Below are 21903 nucleotides of genomic sequence, written 5' to 3' on the forward strand. Positions count from 1 at the left end.
TTCACAAACATAAACTCAAAATGGATCAAAAACCTGTTAAACTTGGGGTGGGGGGCCGGGAGCAATAGCACAGTGGGTAGGGCATTTGCCTTGCACGCAGCTGACCCAGGTTCAATTCCCAGCATGTCATATGGTCCCCTGAGCACCACCAGGGGTAATTCCAGAGTGCAGAGCCAGGAGTAACCCCTGTGCATCGCCAGGTATGACCCAAAAAGCAAAACAAAACAAAAAAACCCAAAAACCTGTTAAACCCAAAATGATCAAACTCTTAGGAAGTAACATAGGAGAAAAACCTAGTTGAGCTTGATTACCTCTAAGATATAAGCATCAAAAGGAAAGCCTATCAAAGAAATAATTGATAAACTGGACACTAAAAGACACCTGCCCTGTGGAAAGCAATTATCAGAAGAATGAGAATGAGAAGACAAGCCAGAGACTTAATATTTGCAAAAGATACTCTGATAGTAAAATATATATATACATATATATATATATATATATATATTACTGACCCAGGGGCCTGAAAGATAGTTCAGTGGGTAGGGCATTTGTCTTGTCAACCAGGTTTCAAACCCAGGCAATGGTACCATATGATACTCCAAGCTCCGCCAGGAGTGATTCCTGAGTGCAGAGCCAGGAATAACCCCTGAGCACTGCTAGGTGTGGCTCAAAAAGCAAAAACAAAACAAAAAAGTACATTTATAAAGAACTCTTGAAATGCAACATTAAAAAAAAAAATCCAGGGGGCTGGAGAGATAGCACAGCGGGTGGGGCGTTTGCCTTGCACGCGGCCGACCCGGGTTCAAATCCCAGCATCCCATATGGTCCCCTGAGAACGGCCAGGGGTGATTCCTGAGTGCAGAGCCAGGAGTGACCCCTGTGCATCGCCAGGTGAGACCCAAAAAAAAAAAAAAAAAAAAAATCCAAATAGGGTATCAGAGCAGGTTACAATAGGTAGGATGCTTGCCATGCATACAGCTGACCCAGGTTTGATCCCTGGCATTCCATTAGAGTGCTAGTTCCACTAGGAAAGATGCCTGAGTACAGAGACAGGAGTAAGCCCAAAGCACATCTGGATATTCACCCTGCCCACCACTGCTGCAAATAATTTTTTTTTTTTTTTTTTAAGAAAAAGGTCAATCTGAAAAGGCTACATGCAACACAGTAAGGCTCCAACTCAATGACACTCTAAGAGTAGAGGTTCCCAAATTTGGCCTACCGCCCCTAATTAGAAAAAAAAATACATTAACTCAGAGCCCCCTTAAAACCAATCTTATTTAAGCCACAAATAGTGTCTCCCATCTGCATCAGCGATTAGCAGTGCCATCCCTGGGAAAGGTACTACAGCCCACTCTAGGAAACACTAGATAATGCAAAGCTATGGAGACAGTACAAGATCAATAGTTGTCAGGGCTTTAGGGAGGGAAATAGGATACAGAGGATTTCCAGAGCAGTGAAAACATGAGAATAGGCACCCCAGTGTCAACTAGGACTTGATGCTTATTGACAAATCACTGTAGTCACCTATTCCAACCACTCCCAGGGTGAATGTTAATGGGAAAGGAGGTGCACTGTGGGGACAAAGCAAGTTCACAGGAAATCGCTAAACAATCTTCTGAATTTTGCTGTGAATTTAAAACTACTCTAAAAAAAGTTTCATTAAAAAAAAAAGTTGCCATGTCTGATATAGCACAGTGCGGTAATGATGAAATTCCTTTCCAGGCTTTTCTACTTCACAATGCTTACCGTTCCACCCAGAGCACTTCCAACCTGGGCTCCCCTACCCCCAGAAGTGTCTGGAATCCCTCTCTCCATTACCCTGACCACTTGTCCTTCTCTAAATTGTCTCTTTTCTGGGGAATAAAGAAAGCCATTGCTCTCTACATCCACTTTTTTCCCTCTCCCCAAAGAACGCTGTCACCAAGGTGATCTCAAACACCTCTAACATTCAAGGGATGCCCGGGATTTTCTGTTTACACCTCCTGATTACCCTTCCAGCCTTCTTTCTCCCTTTCCTGCTGACCTTATACAGCAATCACTTTAACAAATGATGCACGGTTCCCAGATGTTCAATGACTGAATAGAAGGCAGGACATATTTAGAGCACCTCCAACTTCTCCACGTGGTGAGTGAGTCTGCTTTCAGAAAAGGATGGGACTTCCACACTTTGTAAACTTACCTGTCCAGGTGAGTAGGTGACTCAGGAGATAAGACCACCTGTCTAGCCTAGATGTAACTTAGAGAAAAAATTGCTTAATGAAATAATTATTTCAGGCAATTAAATATTTTAGAAAATTATTTCAGTGTGCAGGGACCAAGCAGCCCAACATCTTCTGTCCCTTGCACTGAACCACCAGCCCAGTTTGCTTAGAAAAACTGAAAAGGTTCTAGGCCTCCTGAGAGGGGGCTTATAAAAGCAGAAATTACATTAGCCCCAAATTATAGTTAAGCTCTAACCCCTTCAATGAAACCAATTCTGATCAGTATTTTCTAATATTTTATCCATTTGACCTCTTGATTCTATGACCAAATTGTTTTCAAAGCTAGAGATGAAAAGGCTTTGGGGGGGGGGGGGGAAAGGCTTCAGGGGGAAAAGGCTTTAGGAAGAAATAAATAAATATTGGAAACAAAAAGCACTCCAGGGGCCGGAGTGATAGCACAGCGGGTAGGGCGTTTGCCTTGCACCGGCCGACCTGGGTTCAATCCCTGGCATCCCATATGGTCCCCCCAAGCACCGCCAGGAGTAATTCCTGAGTGAAAAGCCAGGAGTAACCCCTGTGCATTGCCGGGTGTGACCCAAAAAGCAAAAAAAAAAAAAAAGCACTCCAACTACTTCTGTTATGAAATTACCTGCAGAATTTAACTTTTCTGATGTTACATTTTATGCAAAAGACTATGACCCTCCCTATAGTCTTGTAGTCCCAGGGGGATGGCTTATACACCTGGATGTAAAAATGAATACAAGGTCCAGGCTAACAGCTATTCAAGGAGATCATTAGCATTTCAAATAGCACAGATAAAGTGCTTTCACACTTTGCCTAACAAAAATCTTCCTCTTACACAGTTTGGTCTCAAGCTTTTATTAAATGTGAGGAATCTGACAGCTCTGAAATTCAAAAACCACCACATGTGGAAATCTATCTTATTTTCCCTAAATCTTTCTTCCATTTTCCTCATATTTAAGGGATGCTAAGATTCCTCTATCTGTTCAAAAACACCGTCGGAAATGCTTTTTTGAAACTGTTCCTTAAGGCACTTTCAACTTGGGCAACACATCTGATTAATGGGTCAAGTATAAACAGTTGGATTTGGATGGAATGAGTGGAGCAGGGTGGGAAAAGGAGAGGAGAGATGAACAGGTTGCTCCCCAGGAATATTTTTAAACAAGGGACTTTGGCTAGATCAATTTGCCTTATACACACTATCTCTCAGTAGAAGGAAGGTAGCATAACTACACTTAACTTTTAAGTTTGGGGACTGTTTAAAAAAGTTTAAGCACAGAGGCTGGAGCAATAGTTTAGTGGATAGGGAGAGTGTCTGCCTTGCAACCAGCAGATCTGGATTCAGCCCCCAGCAGCCATATGGTCCCCTGAGCCAGTGATCCCTGAACACAGAGCCAGGAGTCAGCACTGATCACTAGTGGGTGTGGCCCAAAAACCAGGAGAGAAAACAAAAAAAAAGGCTTAGCACAGAATTAGCTGGTATTATTCTACACCCCAGGTATTGAAAGAAGATCCAAGAGCAACAAAGAATTGCTCAGGAAGTCTCAGCAGAAACTAGCATGAAAAAGCAGTGCACAAGAAGAGACCAGTCTGGAGGCTGCCTTAGTAATCAAGAACAGAAAGTCACCTCTGCCAGGATGGGGAGAAAAATAGGGACGGATTCTGGACTTCAAAAAGAGAGTGAACACCCAGACTCTGGTCTTCTGGCAGGAATACCCGTTTGCAGAGAGAGAAAGGGGCTTAAGAGATGTTGCTGGAGGGCTGGCGCAATAGCACAGTGGGCAGGGTGTTTTCCTTGCACGTGGCCAACTGGGGACCGACTGGGGACCAACTGGGCACCAACTGGGGATCGATTCACAGCATCCCATATGGTCAGTGCAAAGCCAGGAGTAACCGCTGTGCATGGCTGGGTGTGAGCCAAAAAAAAAACAAAACAAACAAAAAAAAAGAGATGTTGCTGGAGGACAGAAGCAGCAGCTGAGTATTTAGTTCTGGTGGCTATAATACAGGAGTGGAGGAAGCACTGGTGAGACAAATAAGCTCGAACCTAATATAGACAAAGCCTGGATCTGGAAATAATTCCAGGTATTACAGGATGTTAGGATCTTGTCTCTTGCCTTGTACCCGGGTTCAATCCCCAGTAATGGTTCTGTGCCTCGGGGTGCCCTGAGCTGTCACCCCGAGGCACAGAACCAGAAACAGCCCCTGAATATGCAGGGCATGGACTCAACCTTCCCATCCTTGCACCCAAAGAAAGTTTGGATTTAAGATTCAAGATCTTGAAACCACTTTATCTAGGAGGTTCATCAAAGAAAGAGGGCTGCAGATTACCCAAAAGAATAGAGAATAGTGGGGCTGGAGCGATAGCACAGCGGGTAGGGTGTTTGCCTTGCATGTGGCCGACCTGGTTTGATTCCCAGCATCCCATATGGTCCCCTGAGCACCAGGGGTAAATTCCTGAGTGCAGAGCCAGGCGTGACCCCTGTGCATCATTGGGTGTGACCCAAAAAGCAAAAAAAAAAAAAAAAAAAAATAGAGAATAGTGGTGAGATGAGAATCCGGTGACATTCCAAAACTTAATAGTTGTAAAAGCAAACATAAGCAAGGAACAAAGGCCACAAACAGAAGGAAGCCCAGAGAGAATCACTGAACTGAGGATGAGTTTCAAGAAGGAAAAAGTAGTCAACAGTGCTATTTTACTGGGAAATCAAATGCTCACAAAAAAAAAAAAAAAAGAGAGAGAAGGGAAGGGTGAGAGGATAAAGTACCCAGGATACTGCTATCACAGTGAATAAAGATATAAAAGACTAGGGACGAGAGCAATAGTATAGCAGGTATGGAACTTGCCTTGCATACGTTGGTTCAATCACCAGAACCCCTTATGTTCCCCTGAGCTCCCAATAGGAGTGAGTCCTGAGTGCAGTCAGAAGTCATGAACATCTTTAGGTGTGACCCAAAAACCAATACATATACACGTATGTGTATATATAAAGATCAACAAATCTGCTTCCTTCTACCAAAACATAAACAAAATCATTTTCAGCTCATTTTTTTCTATTCAAACACAGAAAATCAGATTCAGAGCATGTTCTAAGACAAATCATTTAATAAATACTTTTTAAGTTATCAACAAAAAAATTACCTCCTAAATCCTTACTACTTTATTATAAAGAACCCAAACACGAAAACCATTAGAGAACTGGAATTCCCCAGATAGAGTACAAAGAAACCTTAAAAGAATTCTGGCAGAAGGCCAGGAAAGATGGCTCAATGGGCTGAGTGCATGCTTTGTATGCAAGAGCCCTAGATTTGAGAATCTGATCCTTGGCATGGCACATGGGCCCCCAGTACTGCAGGGAGCAACCTCTGAGCACTGAGGAAGCAGATCTGGCGCCACTGGGTATGACCCAAAATCCCAAAATTTAAAATAAAGACCAAGGTCAGGAAGATAGCTCAAGTGGCAAAACTTGGCCTGAACTGTGCAAAGCCATGTCTAATCCCAACACTGCATGCCTACCCCACCCAGCACTGTCAGGTATGGCCCTGGTAGTCCCCGACGACAAACATCAAGTGACCTCAGGCCCTCACCAATGCTTCAAAGGAGCGGTCCCTGCTTAAAAACAAACAAAAACAACTAGAGATAGTACAGTGTTGGGGCATTTGTCTTGTAGCTGACAGGATTTGATCTCCAGCATGCCTTATGTCCCCTGAGCACTGCAAGAAGTGATTCCTGAGTGCTAGGAGTGATCCTTGAGCGCATAGTAAGGAGTCGAGAGCACCATTTGGTGTGGCCCAACTCCCCCAAATAAATAAATAAATAACAAAATTCTACCATAGATTCTTTCCATTTTTACCAACCTTATACCCATAAAAAAAATTTCCTTCTGCTAGTAGGGGTCAGAAAATTGCTGCTTTCCCCTTGGAGACCAGTAATAAGAGACTGTACACATTTCTCTCCGTTCTAAAGGAACAAAACAAAGGTATCATTACTCTTATCTTGTCCCAATACTAGGTCATTCCAAGTTTTCTTTTCCCTCTAGAAAGTTGGCTTCCAGCTCTTAGTTGAAACCAACTACGAGGATACTCCCTAATTCTGTCATCCAGAACACGGTACTTACTGCTGAATTCAGAGATTCTCAAAGTTCTATTGTTCCCAGAGCAGTAAAAGGACAGGCAAACCTTTTACTGAGGGTATACATTGAAATGTAAACTACAGCCACGTTCAAAACACCTTTCACTGAGACTGTTTTTATTTAAGTATCCTCAGTCTGGTACCAGTAAGATTAATCTGACAAGAAATATTTTCCCCAAATTCAGAACAAAGGAAAATGTTAATATTTAAGCACCAACACATTTAAATATTTAAACACTTGTTTTATCCATGGATAAAGCATTTACCTGTGAAAAATCTGACACACCTAAAATATTAAAATACATAAAAATATATTTTATAAGAATCATCTCACTAATCAAGTAAGCCATTTTTAGTCTCCATTTCAAATATTCAAAGAAAACAAAGGATCTGAAAACACCAAACTCTTCAGTCAAGACAAAAAAATTATGACATTAAGAAAACAACTGGCCCCACGCCCCAGGCCAGGTCAGTGGTTCAAGCTCCTACTCTGCCAGCATGAGGCAAGGAGTTGATTCCAACCCCTGAATCCCAAATGTGATACTGGCAGCACCACCTTCTATGATCATCAGTGTCGCAAGTGACTGTTGGCTGTACTGCAGCCAACTATGTGAAAGAGAACCCACAATAAAAGGGCTCACGGCCATGGGACCCCCCCCCCAACACGATGGCTCAGAGGGCGACAGCAGTGTGCTTTGCGCACATCACTACCAAGCACACAGGCAACAACAGATGGGCGCTGAGAGGAGAAAAATACCAACTTTTCCCTGAAGCAAACTGATGACCAATATACTAGCATTAGATCTACAAGTTAGACATAAAAAGCCATCAGTAAATGAGACTAAAAGTTTACAGAAACAAAGCTAAATTATTTAAACTGCAAAATGGACTGCACTGAGTAATTCAGGTTTGTATGTGTTCCACCACAGTTGCAGTGAATTACAGTTTAACCTATGACCTACTGCCTATTTATAAAATATATTAGGATTTTTAGTTGTCTAAAAATTTGCTTTATAACAACTTAAAAAAAAATTCTAGAAATTCATTAACAAGTTAATCACTTAAACATTAATAGGCCTATTCCATTTCAGAGAGGGGATAGAAACAATGTACAGAATTAACTTATTGTCAAAGGTGCTTTCAAAGACCTTCAGAAACAAGTATAGCACCACAATGTGGAGTCACCTTCTTACCTTTTATCAAAACCTATGAAATTCTGAAAAGGTGTTGGCAGCATTTAAGAAATCCATTCACTACAGTTTCTGTATTGACAGGAAGGCTGGTGGCACTACTCTAACCACCTTTCAAAACACGGTTCCGACATCGCTTACGGAAGAAAATGCTTCTTCAGCCAGTACTTCACAGAAGTAGCGCACAACAGATAGTAAAACACTATGCCGGCAGGTAAACAGTAAATACGACAACAAAACATTACAATGAAATGGCAACTGCTTCACTTCCTTCAGTGGATAAATCCTACCGATTCCCTTCAGCTGACTTTAATGTCCAGATTTTAACACACAGTTCCATCTACATCTTGGAAGATGTAATATAAAATAGGCTATTAGTTTCCGGGTAAACAATCAGCAAGTCCGGACTGGGGAGGGGGGCATGAAAGAGTCACCACCATCTCGGGTACAGCACTTTTCTGAAAGGTGGCGGGAGGGCTCCTAGTGTTCTCAGCCTCGGAGCTGGGTGGGCCACGCCAGGGGGTAACTCCAAGGGCTATCTTCTCCTAAAAAGGCGAAAGCAAACTTGGAGCAAATGCCCACACAAGAAGTCTGCCGACCAAGCAAAGTGCGGCGGCCATGGCTGGCACTGGGCAGGGAAGAGCGAGTCAGCCCCCCCACCCCCGCCTCCACAAGTGAGGGGGGCGCCAACGGGGGAGGGGGGAGGCTAGGGGGAGGGTCCAGCGCACGGGTGGGAGGACTGAGGACCGGACCCTCGGGGCTAACACGAAGCCCCTGGCCCGGCGTGGGTGGGGGGACCAAAGGAGTGAGGGATCGGGGGAGGGGGCTTCCGAGCCCAGGCAGGCGGACGTCTCACTCGGCCCCTCCCCCACGGTTGGGACAGCCGTTCCCAGCAGAAGGGGAGCGGAGGCCTTTGGGGGGGGCGACGACCCCGTGCCCCGAGTCCGACAGACAGACAGACGGCCTGACCGACGGCCAAAGGTGCCTCCTGGCCACTTGAGGGTTACGGAGTGCCAAACCGAACATCGGGCCCCGGGACCGAGAGGCGCAAGGCCCGGAGCCTGACCACCCGAACCGCCTCGGAACCGCCGCGCGAGCGTCCAGTTGGGTCCCAGCCCCGATTTCCTGTCCAAACAGCCTTTGTTCCGCTCCCGGCTCGACGGGAGGTTCGGCGGGCACCCGCGCTGCCCGCGGCGAGAGCGCCGGCCCACCCACGCCCCGCGGGTCCGGGCCGAGAGAAGGGGCCGGGGAGGGGGAACCAACCTCCTACCCACCAAACTCCACAAGGTTCTGCTTGCCTCACCTCACATTAACTTCACTTGAAGCGACCCTCCGGCGCAACCAAACCCACGGCGCAAGCCCCGCCCGCGCCGCGCCACTGGCTGGCCAGCCGAGGCCCCGCCCCGCCAGGGCGGCCACACGTGGCCATTGGCAGGCGCCGCCATCCATTCTTTTCAACAACTTTTCCTGCTAGCAGGTTAGGTGGACCCGCGGCCCCCGGATAAGCTGGTTCCTTAAAGGCGCAGCAGCGCGGTGTCAGCTCCAGGTGGGGGTCCGGAGGTACGCGGGCCCCGTAGCTGCGGCGCCGTCCTCCGACTAAGCAGTTGGGTCGGGAGGCGACGAGCGGGGCAGAAAGCCCTGGCTTCTGCCAGCGAGCAAGCCTGAACTCCGGAGCAGCCCGAAGACTGGACGGTAGGGCACTTGTCCCAGAGAGCCCCCCAGCTCCTGCGCCCCACAAGAATCAAGTCACCGAGACTTCAGAAGGCAGAGAACAGGTCCGCTGGCCAGGTTTGGGGGCCCACGCACGCCTGTCTCGCCAAGGTGACTGCTCCATGCGAAAGGACGTCTGCCCCGGACGGGGCCCCCCTCCCCCCCCCGCCGGGCAGCACAGCACCCCAAGGTGACGACCGGCACCTCCTGCCCTGGCCGCCGCCGCTCCCCATGTCACCAGGCAGGAACCACGGTGGCGTTCAGCAACACTGAACCTCAGCCCAGTCGCATTTCCACCTCTACCCAAGTTCCCGCTGCCTTCCAAGAACGTAGCCACAGTAAAAGCAAGTGTAGCTCGAGTCTTACACTTCCGGCAAATCTCCAGAAATTCGGCTCAAAGTTATGGCTTTAGGGAGCCAGAGAGTACAGGGGGAGGGTGTGTGCCTTGCACAAGGCCAACCCAAGGAGGAGGGGGTGGGGGGTACATTAGGCCATGGATTCCCAGGCACAGGAGTGAGAGACCCCTAAGCACAGAGCCAGAGTAAGCCATGAGCCCCGCAGTGTGGCCCCCAAACACTAAATAAATAATAAATGGGCCTTCCAAGTTCAAAATGTTGCAAGCCCGTTTCCTCCAAAGAAAATGTATGTATCACTGGCCCTGAATCAAGGCCAGCACTCTGCTGAAGCTGCTGATTTCAATCAGGAGCCTAAAGAAATGTCTGTTGACCATTTCAAAATTTTGGAAACGTAATGGTCAGTTCATCAGAAAGAAACATCTGAAAAATATTAAAAGAAAACGTTATGTATTAGAAGGACACAAAGCCAAATTATAGTTTGAATACAGAGAAATCTCTTGTAAACTAAAAAAATTGCATACACCAAACAGGGGAACTCCCTGCAAACGCAGTCAGTATTTTGAATTTGGATTTGTTGTTGTTTTGGTTTGGGTTTGTTGTTGTTTTGGTTCTGGGTCACATTTAGCAGTGGTAGGGAACTGAACCGGGATGACTGTGTGCAAGACAAGCACCCTTCCCTACCTTCTGTATTCTCTCCAGCCCCTATTTTTTAAAATTATCACCAAGGAAATAAACTATTTTGAAAACAAAGTTGCACAGGTAATATTCTCTGACATTCTAATAGAAAAGTTATTCACCCCTCAAATCTTGGAGCACTTCATACGTTGTGATCTAGCCCTCCCACTGCAGAAACCAGGGTCTGGGGCAGGACAGAAATGTAATAGAGCCCAATCTCACTGTCAATGTCTTGGCAGCAACCCACAAAACAGCTAAGTGAGTGGTAACAACATTTCACTTACCACAAAACATATACCAAGATGTCATCCAATTTTTCAAAAGTATTTTTTTTGTGTGAGAGATCAAGGTCATGTTATATTCTTATATCACATCTCAATTCAGCCTTGCCATATTTCACCAGCCATCTGGCTTAACATGCTGCTTACATGAAACGAAGCAGCTATGTGCCACATGATTATTTACAAATTGGCATGTAGTTGTGTCACTGCAGAAGACTCTATCTCTGCTGCCAGATGTGACAGTCATCAGTCACGTGTGTATCTGTTCTATACCCAGATGCCCTCAAAGCTAAGGTGGAGACACTGAAGTCGTTAATACTGTTCCATCTGGATCAATTTAAAGAGCCACAGGTGGCTGGTACCTACCAGATTAGCAAACCTGAAGAAGAGACAAACACTAAGATAAATCACCCAGACCATGACCTGCAGAAGGAAGAAGTTAGCACTGTTTTATGTAATGACAAAAATAGTTTTGATTCATCAACAGAACGGCAGAATGACTCCCAGAGAAGAAACACATAGTAAGATTTAGGTGTTAAGATGATCTTCCCATGATGATGATGAAAAAAAGGACAAGATAACCAGTTACACAAAGCAGAAAACAGGTTGCAGGGCAGGAAAGATAGCAACAGTGGGTAGGGCATTTGCCTTGCAAGTGGACAACCTGGACGTGATCCAGCATGCCATATGATCCCAGAGCACCACTAGGAGTGATTCCTGACTGCAAAACCAGGAGTAATTCCTGAGCATCGTTGGGTGTGGCCCAAAAACAAAATAAAGAAAAAAAGGGGAAGAGTACTTGTACAGTATGGAATGAAATGGCCTTTTATGTTTTGTTTTTTTTTTGCTTTTTTTTTTTTGGGTCACACCCAGCAATGCTTAGGGGTTACTCCTGGCTCTACACTCAGGAATTACTCCTGGCAATGCCTGGGGGACCATATGGGATGCCGGGGATCGAACCCGGGTCGGCCGCGTGCAAGGCAAACGCCCTACCCGCTGTGCTATCGCTCCGGCCCCCTGAAATGGCCTTTTAAAGACAAGTTTACCACTCAAGGGCTCTGAAGGTTGGGTAGGAGGGAACCCTACCCTCTGGCAGTTCACACTCCAGTAGAGGGCGCACAAAAGAACCCACACACCCCTTTCCAGTAGCTTCTACAAAGGGAGGGGATCCAAGATAGGAAAGGTGAGTAACTGGCAATCTCTAAAGGGGGGCTGGAGTGGACTCAAGGAATATGACACAAGGAGCAACAACTACAAGGCCCAGCTCATGCTTCCCTCCACACACACACAGCTGCAGGGCAGGGGTCCAAAGAGGGAGGAAGTCTGTCCATGGAGCCAGGGGGAAATGGTTATGGCAAAGGCCCATTGCAACCACAGGATACTTCTTGCTTCTCAGCACCTGAACAAAGCTAGCCCAAGATTTGCTTTAAGTGGATGACATATACGGGATTGTGAAGACTTGTCTCAAAAAATAAATAAATAAATAAATAAATAAAATAAAATAAAGCAGAAAATTACTAAATTTCTTACACTGATTCCTTGTTGAAATCGTAATATTGTGGGGCTAAATAAAATTTCACCAAACTCTTATTTTGGTTTGACTTTTTTGGTTGAATGACCAAATCATAAAACTTTACAATTATAGCTCCCTTTATATTTCCACTGGACAATGCAGGTCTAAAGTATAAGTGACACGGGAAAAAGTTTAAATTTTATTCTGTGAATTTTAAGGTTATTGGAGGATTGTGAGTCTGGGAACAAAATAATCTAATTCACACACTGAAATGTGGCTCTACATTGGAGCAGCCAGAGTGGGCTGTAGGATAGAAGATGAAGCCAGAATGGCAGCCACAGGCCTGCTATCCAGGGCACAACAGGACATCTGGGGCACTGCAGGCCACAGGTGCAGACTTAGTGAAGTGCTAAAGGCAGAAAACCCTGGTAGTATTGTTAAGAGTTCAACTTCCAACTGTTTAGGATGTAAGTGTGTACACAATAGAAAAACTGGGCCTGTACCTGACAAAATGTAACAATGGCTATTTACACCCTGTAACTTCCTACTCTTTCTGGAAGGCAAAAATTACACTGGTCTTACAACTGAGTAAGAATCGAGTTTTAGTTTTGGGGGGCAGGAAAGGCCCTCAAGCCAGAGGTCCTGGATCATTCTCAGCAATTCTAGGTCAACCAAATGAGCATGAACACTAGGGCGTAGGGTACAGGCCTTTTGGCTCCTGTAGTACAGGGGACCAGTGATGCACCTAGACTAGCATCCTAACCCCCAAGAGGCCTCTCCCTGTGCGTTATTTTTTTTTTTTTAAAGCAGAGTGGAAATGTCCTACCAAAAGTAGCCCTACCAAATCTGGCTACTTAACCGATAGCAAGTTACACATCTTTTCGACTCTACTTAGTATTTTTGCATTGAAAATATAAATAAATAAAGCAAATAGTGCCAAACTTCTTATATTGAAATTTCAAAGGGAAGAAATTCAAATTAAGAAGAGATGAGTAGTCATCTTGATTTCTCCCACAATGTCCAAACACTATGAACCAGAATTAAGACTGAATCCTCTGCCCGCACCTAGAAGCAAACCCGGAAGACACCCTTTCCTCCCCGCTGGATACCCAGCTTCTGGCACGGCACCTAACCCCCAGGGCAAGCAGCAGAGGGGGCACGGGGGTTGCAACACCAAATCCAAGGCGTCGGCCACACAGTTTCTGGGCTTGAGCTGCAAAGCTCAAGGTTCCAACCAAACCCGCCGTCCCACCTGCAGCGCCTCCCACGACGCCCAGAGTCGGGACCCCCAGGGTCAAATCTTTTGGGGTCTCGGCAAGCTCGGCAGGCGGACTCGGCACAAGGGGGCCTAGAGGAGGGCTTCCAGAGTCCAGTGCGCGGGCCGGGCCGGGACCGAACCCCTGTGGGGCAGTGACCCGGGTGGCGGGACGCGAGGGGGGGGCTGTACCCCGCCCGCATAAACGCTCCCAGGGGTTTCTCCCTGCGCCACCCCCGGCCCGCCAGCCACCGACCCCCTAACTTCATCGTCCCCAACGGCCCCCGGGCCCACTTCCCGGGCCCCCCAGACCCCGTTTCCCAGCCCCTTGGCCGCGTCCACCTCGTTAGCCCAGTCAGGTACCTCAGCCCGGGTGCCCCTCAGTTCCCCGAGCCCCCAGATCCCTGACCCCGCGCCCCCCACAGGACCACCGACCCCGCCGCCCGCCCGCGAGCGCACGCCCCGCCCCCACCTGCGCGCTTCCGGCCACTGCCTCGGCGGGGGGGAGGGGCGGCAGCGTCTCACCTGGCGGCGGCCCTCTCCGCCTGACGCGCTGCCCGCCGCGGTGGCCGCCCGTGAGTGGGGACAGGTAAGGCCGCCGAAGCCCTGCTAGCTCCGGCCCGCCGCCGGCCCTCCGTCCGCTGTTTATCAAACTTTTCTGTCGGGCTGTTCGCCGTGACGCGCCGGGGCCCCTCGGGGATTGGCCAGCGCCGCGCTGACGCACGCCCCGCCCGCCGCCTAATTATTACCGCGGGCGGGGCAGGGGCGGGGAGGGTCTAGGCGGGGAAGAGGCGGGGCAGACACCCGGCGCGCGCGGCCATTTGTCAAAACCCGAGGAAGGGGCGGGGCCACTTATCAGTGCGCTCTCCCAGTTGCCAGTCCGGAGAGAGGCGTGTCCGCTGGAGAGTAGACCCTTGGGAGAAGGCGGGGTTATAACTCGCAGCGGATGATGATTGGCTAGACCCGCAGAGGGGCGGGGAGAGGCGCTTTAAGGCGGGGCGAGGACAACTCTTAATCCGTTTGGCCTCAGTTAACACTAAACTTTTCGCCCGGTCTCCGGGGATTAGGGAGGTTCTGATTCACCCTGCTACCCCGCAGGGCCCAGTACTGATTGAAACTCCAGGAAACATGGATTGCCAGTTGGGTAGAGAGGAATTCCTAGCTCTTTCCAAACGAGAACAGGCGCCTCTACTCCGCAATGTCCCGCTCCACCCCATTTTACCTTTGCAAACTCAAAGTCCAGCTCCCGATGCTTGCTCCGTCCTCCGGAGCAGCACTGTTTCCTGTCAGAGAAAGCTCTTAGAGGAAACTAGACTGAAAGCGCCCATAGGGAAATTCTGTATAACCGCGAGTGCTCAGACACACCTGTGCACGCTCAGACACAGGCATGAAGAGACACGCATGCACGGTGTGTGGTCCCAGGTTCCCAGAGCCCAGTCCCTGGCCCAGAGATGCAGGGTGAGGAAAAATGGCTTCCCCAAAGTTCTTCTCCCGGGCTCATCTAGATATAACTGAGAAGCCCACGGCTTTCCTTGGAAGTCATTCAACCTTCAGTTGAGTCATGCTGGCCTGAGTTAAACACTTGTTTTGCACCTCAAGAATTTCTTCACTACCTGGCCTACAGTTCAGAGCTAGGGTCTGGGAAGGTGGTGCTGTTTAGGTGCCAGAGGCCAAGATTACCCAGGGTGTTCTGGTAGCCTTCAAGCCACACCTGGTGGTGCTAGCGATCAAACCCAGTCAACTACAATGTAAGGCATGCACCTTAACCCCAATACTATCTCTTCAGTCCTTGAAAATAGTTTTACTCTTTTTTTGGGGTCACACCCGGCGATGCTCAGGGGTTACTCCTAGCTCTGCACTCAGGAATTACTCCTGGCAGTGCTCCGGGAACCATATGGGATGCTGGGTATTGAATGCAGATCAACCACATGCAAGTAAATGCCCCACCCACTGTACTATCACTCCAGCCACTTGAAAATAGTTTTAACCTTATAGAACACCTCAAAAGATATGGGGACCATGGGTTATACTTGAGACTCTCTTTATTATTTATTTTTATTTTATTGAATCACCGTGAGATAGTTACAAGCTTTCATGTTTGGTTTACAATCTCACAATGATCAAATACCCACCCATTCCCCACCACCGATATTCCGGGTATACTCCCCCTTTCCCACCCTCCCCCTGCCTCTATGGCAGACAATATTCCCCAACCCCTCTCTCTACTTTTGGGCATTATGGCTTGCAACACAGACACTGAGAGGTCATCATGTTTGGTCCATTACCTACTTTCGGCATGCATCTCCCATCCCAACTGGTTCCTCCAGTCATCATTTTCTTAGTGATCCCTTCTCTATTCCATCTGCCTTCTCCCCTCTGCTCATGAAGCAGGCTTCCAGCTATGGGGCAATCCCCCTGGCCCTTGTTATCTGTCCTTGGGTGTCAGCCTCATGTGATGTTGTTCTATACTCCACAAATGAGTGCAGTCCTTCTATGTCTGTTCCTCTCTTTCTGACACATTTCACTTAGCATGATACTCTCCATGTCTATACATTTATAAACAAAATATGGAATGCTTCACCAATTTGCGTGTCATCCTTGCGCAAGGACCATGCTAATCTTCTCTGTATCATTCCAATTTTAGTATATGTGCTGCCGAAGGAAGCACTTGAGGACTCTTAACCACCATCAGGTGAGAAAGCATCTTAGAATAGCTGTAAGGGTCTCCAGTTTTATGATGCCAGCAAAGCAGCTCACAGACTCTCTTCTGATACATCATACATTTAATCAACAATCCTTTTCATGACCCTGTGCACATACTCTCAGCTGTTGCTCTACCAGACTCCTTCCTATTCATCCCTTAAAACCCTACGAGCATTTACAGATCCTTTATTTCTGTTTCTGCAATAGTACATTAGTTGAACTAAAATTAATCAGCCTCCTTTTATGTGCCTCCTTTCTGATTATAAAACAAAAAGTTGTTTTCCTGAAGTTTGATGTTATGTTTTTATCATTTGGGTATGAAATGTGTCGCGCGCCGCTTCGTCCAGCGAAGAAACACGCAACTTGGAGATCCTTTTGGCTGCGATTTATTCAGGAACTTTCTCATGCGTTAGAGAAGAAATCAGGAACGGGAATGAGGAGGAAGGAGGAAAGGGGGACGCATGAGGGAGAACCGACTAGCTAGGTGACTTCCCCCCTTATATACTTTTCCCTGCCTGTTTGCCCTCAAGTGTCTGCAGCTGATAAACCAGCCATAACTTGAGCGTGACAAGACATCCTGATTCCCCATCAGGTGTTGTTCACGAAGCACGGTGCAACCAACAAGAAACAGGTGTTCACGAAGCACGGTTCCATGGAGGCTCTCCACAGTTCCCTTTTTGTTTTAGAACAACAAGTCTGTGTAGCGACCTCGGCCCCCTTGGCCTTACCCGTCATTGGGAGCCCTCTCGCTTATAGGTCCCTGTCTTAGGTTGGTCCAAGGGTCAGGTGGGGTATAGTGCACCCTTTCAAACTCCTCAACTACAGGAGGTCCCCTGCAGTTAAGGGCTCTCAGCTGCACAATACCTTTGCTACATCCAGCTAGACCTGATTGTTCCAAGCAAGATTATTGTTTCAAAATTGCAAGCCAAAGCTTGGGGGATTGCTGTGCCTCCAGGGCCGGGATACCTGCAAATATCACGCCTTTGTAAATAGTTGTACTTGCTGCATTTTAAATAGACACCAGGCAAAAACCAAAGCAGTGAGAAGCAATAAGGATAGTACTACTCCCACTCCACCCACTCTTTTATAAAATAGAGGGGACTTCTACTCTGGTCTTATTACTAAGGAGGGTACGGAAGGGATTAAAGCAGGCCAAGTTGTAGCAATGGCCCAAAAAGCTGCTTCTTCAGCTCGTATCATCACAGGAACCAGGCTGAACAGGAGCACCAGTTTCCACCTCTTGGTCTACTTGAGGTGCGGTCTTCCGTGTCAGACGTTCAGGAATCCACACTGGTTCTGCCCTGTCCTGTGGAAAAACACAAACAGAACCCCTGGCCCAGGTTAACACGGGGTCCGGGCCGTGCCATTCACCAGAAAGAATATCCTTCCATTTAACATATCCTTGGCACACAGGGATCTTTGAAGAATGCCTGTCTGCAGAGGAGGTGCCCTTATCATCAATGATCAAAAAATTTAGAGTAAAAAGTGCAATAGAGGTTCTTTCTCGAGGGGGCCGTCCCAGGCCAACTCCCCCTTTTTGTTTTATTAGGCATGCTTTAAGGGTGGAATGGGCACGCTCAACGATGCCCTGCCCTTGTGGGTTATACGGGAGGCCATGAGATAAAGAGACTACCATCTGGGCACAAAATGCGGTGAATTTAGCAGAGGTGTATGCCGGACCGTTATCTGTTTTCAGTTGGGCTAGGATGCCCCAGGCTGCCCATGCTTCAAGGCAATGAGAGATAACATTTGTGGACCGCTCTCCAGAAAGGGGAGTGGCATGAATAATACCGGAGCACGTGTCCACAGATACATGGAGATATTTGAGCCTGCCAAATTCCGAGAAATGTGTAACATCCATTTGCCAAATGCATAAAGGCACAAGACCACGAGGGTTTATGCCCATGGAGGGGGCAGGAAGAAAAGGGACACAGTGTGAACAATGTAAAACAATTGCCCGAGCTTCGGCTCGAGGTATTTGAAATCTATGTTGAAGGGTCCGAGAAGAAACATGGAAACGGTCATGAAAATTTTTTGCTAATTGTAAAGGAGACTGAATAACAAAACAAGATGGTCTAGTGAGTGCATCAACACAAGCATTGCCTTCTGCTAAGGGACCCGGAAGGCCTGTGTGAGAGCGGATATGTGTGACAAAAAATGGTTTTTCACGGGTCCAAAGAATTTGCTGTAAAGCAGATAACAAGGAGGCTATCGAGCTGGAGGCCTTTATGGGTCCTGCTACCTCGAGTGAGCAAAGAGCATTTACAACGTATCGTGAATCAGATCAAATTGAAAGCAAAGGGGCAATGCTCAAACACTGTTAAGACAATGCGGAGTTCCACAACTTGAGGAGACATAGTTGGAAATTGCATACGAATAGGATCTTGACCCTCTATCATATAAGCCCCCCAGCCTGTACTTGAACCATCAGTATAAATGTTTGGAACATCCCGAAGGGGTACATAAGAGGTGACTTTGGGGAAAATTACCGGATGGGTTTTAAAGAAGGTCATTAGTGGATGTTTGGGATAATGATTATCAATAACATTGGGAAAAGAAAATCGAAGAATCGCCCAATCATCATGTAAGTTACACAAAGAAACTATTTGAGTGGAATAATCGCAGCTTCCTCCTCAATAGGAGGGTCAGAATCCCCATTAGCCCGTCCCTGCTGAAATTGACGTAGCGAGGGATAAAGAGACGGACGGGTCATGGATGGTTCTCGGGGCCTTCCTCTCTTTTTTGGGGCGAGTCCCTCCATCAGTGGGGTTCCCCTAGAGGCCTCGCTTTCCACGTCCGAACCCTCCTCTGGCTCAGAGGCTACAATGCCATGACGGCTGCCTCTGTTCAACAGTTCCTTCTTTGTCTCTCCTAACGCTACTTGTCCTGGTTGTACGGCCTTATCGCACTTCTGATCCTTAGAGTAAGCATAGAAAGCAAAAGCAAAAAAACAAAAGGAAAGACAGATAAAAATCCAACCCACAAAAACATACATATGCATGGATACCATAGTCCTGACTCACCACAGGAACTTCATCATCACGACTTCTCATGAACCTTAGTCCTGACTTACCACAGGAACCTCATCGTCACGACTTCTCGTGAACCTTAGTCCTGACTTACCACAGGAACCTCATCGTCACGATTTCTCGTGAACCTTAGTCCTGAATAAATCGAAGCAAGTTCTGAATCCACCGGGGGGTACTGGAAGTCGGGTTCCCCGTACGGGCCACCAGCTGTCGCGCGCCGCTTCGTCCAGCGAAGAAACACGCAACTTGGAGATCCTTTTGGCTGCGATTTATTCAGGAACTTTCTCATGCGTTAGAGAAGAAATCAGGAACGGGGACGAGGAGGAAGGAGGAAAGGGGGACGCATGAGGGAGAACCGACTAGCTAGGTGACTTCCCCCCTTATATACTTCTCCCTGCCTGTTTGCCCTCAAGTGTCTGCAGCTGATAAACCAGCCATAACTTGTGAGCGTGACAAGACATCCTGATTCCCCATCAGGTGTTGTTCACGAAGCACGGTGCAACCAACAAGAAACAGGTGTTCACGAAGCACGGTTCCATGGAGGCTCTCCACAGAAATGAATGCGTGAATTGGCCAGTGGGCCTCCAAACCTGCCTGGTGGGCATCCTCACCCTTTGAGCTCAGCTGTGTGTCCCTGGGAAACGTGGCAGGAGATGACAGATGGAGAAGGCACAGAGGGGGCACTGTTCTGGCTTCCAACCCTACTGGGTTCCAAAGGCCGTGATATTTTTCTGCAGGGAGTCACAGCTCCTGCTCTGGGTTCCAGAATCAGTTCTTGCCTCCTGTCTTCACTCCAGCAGTGCTTCACTTGGCACCATAGAGGCAACTGAAAGTTAGTGCCCGCAGCACCCTGTGCCCAGAGCCTGCCACTGATGAGTGACTCTGTGACTCTGTGGATCCCAGCACTGGGCAGTGGGCATGGGACGTGGACAGGCAACTGGGACGAGCTATTTGTCTCTCAGCCTCCATGGCTATCTCTAAAGAGAGATGATAATTGTTCTCCATTAGGTTGATTACATAAAAAACAGCCTGTACCCAGCAAAGTATCCGGGGCAAAAAACAAATGCTCAGTAAACAGTGGTTATAGGTGTCACCTGACCTGGTCAGGGCTATATTAGATGGCCTTTTGCAATCGTTAATGAGTAAGGGCACACACAATTAGCCACTGGCAGGCATGTGGCTGGCCTGCCAAGCACACAAAGGACCAAGTGGAGGCCAGGACTCGACAACACAGAGACTCGGAGCCATCAAGTGAGGCTCAAAGACAGCAGAAGGCGCTGGTCTTAAAGTGTAAGTATGTCAATTTTGACCTGGTTGCTGTGTTTCTAGCAGTGGAAATCCCCAAAACACCCGCTCCAGGGGCAAGCAAGAATTTCCAGCAGTGAGCTGGAGAGAATAGCACAGCATGGAGAGCGACCGTCTTGTACCTGGCCAACCCAGATTTGATCCCTGGCATCCTCTATGGTCCCCCATGTACTGCCAGGAGTTATTCCTGAGCTCAGTCAGGAGTAACCCCTGAGCATCACCAGGCACTTAGCCCAAACACTAAGAAGAAAGAAAGAAGTTTCCAGCAGCACTGTCTATATAACAACAACCAATTGGAAAGCCAGGCATAGAGTGATGACAGCCAGAACCACCCAACTTGCCACCTGTGAGGGGCCACCTCACCTAGGTAGGGCCCTGCTGGTCTCTGCATGCTGTGCAGCAGCCAAATGCCAGTTAGTCTGTGGCAGCCATGGCATCGTGCTGTCCAGGTTGCACGCTGCACAAGGAGCACACTCTAGAGAGTATTCCCTGCACTGATGTCATGGGCACACTGCTAGTGCAGAGGGGAGGGAAGGCTCAAAGACATAGGAGCCCCCATCAAGGACCATGTGCTGTCAGCCTGGCCCCCGGATTCCCACACAAGTCCTGACCACCAGAAGGGAACTTCCCAGACAGCAAGGGAGTGGAGCTCAGATGTGGTAATGTGGGGTGAGGGGTCCCAGGGCCACGACGGGGGTGGATGGCTGGATGGTGGCCTGTGGAACTAAGGAGGCCCAGTCTTGCTGGTCTGGGGGCAGATTCAGAGCAGGTCCCCAGGAAGTCAGCCTGCGTGCACGCCAGCCCCAAACACTCAGCCCCCACTATCACCACCAGGAGCGTGGGTGGGGAAGAGACGCCACCGGACGCTGATCTTGTGCTTTTCCTTCCTTAGACTTTGAAGTTTTTATGGGGTGAATAGGGCCACAGATCACGCTATGATCTTCAAAATAGGCTGGAATCAGGAGTGACCACAACCAAGACAGCCTAGCGTGCTCAGGTGGACAACCCCCCCGCCCCCAGGCTGTGGCTGCAGCTGTCCAGGGCCTCCCCGCCCCTTTGTAAATGATCTCCTGGTCACATCCGAGTTGGAGGTGCCACCTGCCAAGCCGCTGGGTGTACAGCTGGGGGGGTCGCTTCAGTCTGCTGGCACCCACATAGCTGGCCAAGCTCCTGCAGAGAGAGAAATATGGAGGACCCTTCACCAGGAAGCCACTGGGAACGGAGCCACGGTCTCCCAGGCAGTAGATGGGGGCTGGGGTGGAGGCTGCTCTAGAACCGAGGCCAATGCCCACACCTGGCGCCCAGGCTGGGGGGACTCCCAGGCGGGGCTCACGGGGCGGCTGGGCCAGGAGAGGAGCTTCTGCATCAGCTCCTCCTAGTCGCTGGGTGGGGTGGGGACAGCACCCTCGGGTGGCTCACTTCACGTTTCCGAGCTCACTGGCTCTGAAGTCAGTTCACACACTTCCGGAGAAGCAGTAGAAGAAACAAGTCTGCAGGCCGGGGAGACAGAGGTGGAGATCCCCGGGAGGGGC

General features: G+C 48.5%; 1 protein-coding gene, 1 non-coding gene and 1 pseudogene across 11 annotated transcripts in view; 1 reads left to right on the forward strand and 2 right to left on the reverse strand.

The window, feature by feature from the left end:
* ZFAND6 (zinc finger AN1-type containing 6) overlaps positions 1–14042 on the reverse strand; it is a 40389-nt gene extending 26347 nt beyond the window's left edge. Inside the window, exon 1 of one of the 10 annotated variants that reach the window (XM_055142889.1) lies at positions 13807–14042. The gene's annotated coding sequence lies outside the window, so the exon portion shown is untranslated. The other 9 variants (XM_055142884.1, XM_004617613.2, XM_055142888.1 and 6 more) reach the window with 9 other exon arrangements.
* LOC129406340 (small nucleolar RNA SNORA2/SNORA34 family) lies at positions 9907–10032 on the forward strand (annotated as a pseudogene).
* A 1853-nt stretch (positions 14043–15895) lies between the features above and the next one.
* On the reverse strand, positions 15896–16002 carry LOC129406186 (U6 spliceosomal RNA). Its single transcript, XR_008630849.1, has one exon. It is a non-coding gene; the product is annotated as a U6 spliceosomal RNA (small nuclear RNA).
* Positions 16003–21903: the final 5901 nt, after the last annotated feature.

Source organism: Sorex araneus, chromosome 6, assembly GCF_027595985.1.
Source record: "Sorex araneus isolate mSorAra2 chromosome 6, mSorAra2.pri, whole genome shotgun sequence".
In the NCBI taxonomy this organism is placed as follows: Eukaryota; Metazoa; Chordata; class Mammalia; order Eulipotyphla; family Soricidae; genus Sorex; species Sorex araneus.